Source organism: Chaetura pelagica, unplaced genomic scaffold (genome assembly GCF_000747805.2).
Source record: "Chaetura pelagica isolate M959 unplaced genomic scaffold, ChaPel_1.0 scaffold754, whole genome shotgun sequence".
Lineage (NCBI taxonomy): Eukaryota > Metazoa > Chordata > Aves > Apodiformes > Apodidae > Chaetura > Chaetura pelagica.
In genome coordinates, this window is record NW_009952898.1 from 25,042 (window position 1) to 26,441 (window position 1,400).

Sequence of the window (1,400 nt, forward strand, 5' to 3'; positions counted from 1 at the left end):
CACTGCTTAGCATAGATAAGGCTTGGAATGTATAGATAAGGCCTGAATTGTGAGGGAAGGTATTGTGTGGGAGGATGCTCCCACAGAAACTTGCAGAGAAGACAAGACCCTGGTGCAGACCCCAGAAAGGAATGCCAAGAGGTGAAAAGTGCACAGCGAGGAAGACATACGGCCTTCATCCCAAAGACCCCTGCCCACGACCACCAGAAGATACTGCGCAAGTGCAACAAGGAGGAGCTCGGGGGGCAACTATGCTAATGATTAATTGTAATAACCCCTCCCTATCCTCGGACACCTAATGTATATGCAACAGTATAGATGAATATGTATTACTTTGTGGCATATAATGAACTTGGCAATAGTCCTAGGGTGTGCACACTTGTGGAGGAGCGATCCCACTTGCACCCAGCGCTGAGTAAACATACCTTCTTTATAACCTTATTGGTTCTAAAGTCGTTATTCCGCACGTCATTTTGGCGACCCACATGGGACCCTCTCTGCTCGACTGTGGGAACGACTGAGGAACGGACACCCCAGGCGCGCCCCAGGATCTTCTCAGTAGGGGTTCTGCTCCCAGCCGTTCACTACAGGAGCAGACAAGGACCTTCTACATTGCAGACAAAGGTATGTTTACTGAATAAGTAGCTGCAGCGTGGGCGGCTGGTAAGGCGCGCAGAGACGTCTGGCGCACAGCAGAGTCCCAGTAGGGTACCCAGGTAGGGGTCGTCAGTGTGCGGGTAGAGGGACAAACAGGGTATGACGGAGGACGTGCATACTTCCAATGACTGGGAAAGAGGGGGTTTGCAGTAGGGTTGCAGAGGGCAATGGTTCCTGCCGGAGCACCGCTGCTCTACACTTTAGTTAGAGTGTGACAGGGTGAGACAGAGGATGTGCAGACTTCCAATGATTGGGAAAGAGGGGGTTTGCAGTAGGGTTGCAGAGGGCAATGCTTCCTGCCAGAGCACCGCTGCTCTACACCGTAATTAGAGTGTGACAGGAGTGAGGGACAGGACGTGCAGACTTCCGAAGAAGGGGTTGCAGTAGGGTTGCTGATGGCAATGCTTCCTGTGGGTCACTCCTACTCTAAGATGGCCCGGAGTGAATGAGAGCTCTCGGGTGTGCGTGTGTGTGAATGAAGTGTGGCTGAGACGTGCAATTAAGCACGGAGCGTGGAGTTCTGATCCGCGGTTCCGTAGCTCCGCGAGGGGCGCGGCCGGAGATGAACGAAACAAAACGAAACATTATGAAATCACTGTGTGAGTGTGTAAAAGAGATCTCGGTTAACGTGGGTTGTTAAAGAAAGAGATCTCTGTTTCAAAAGGAAAAAAGAGGGGGGAAAAAAAAACAACAACAAAAAACAACGACTCCTAAAACAAAGTTTGAACTGTCTTAGCAGTAAC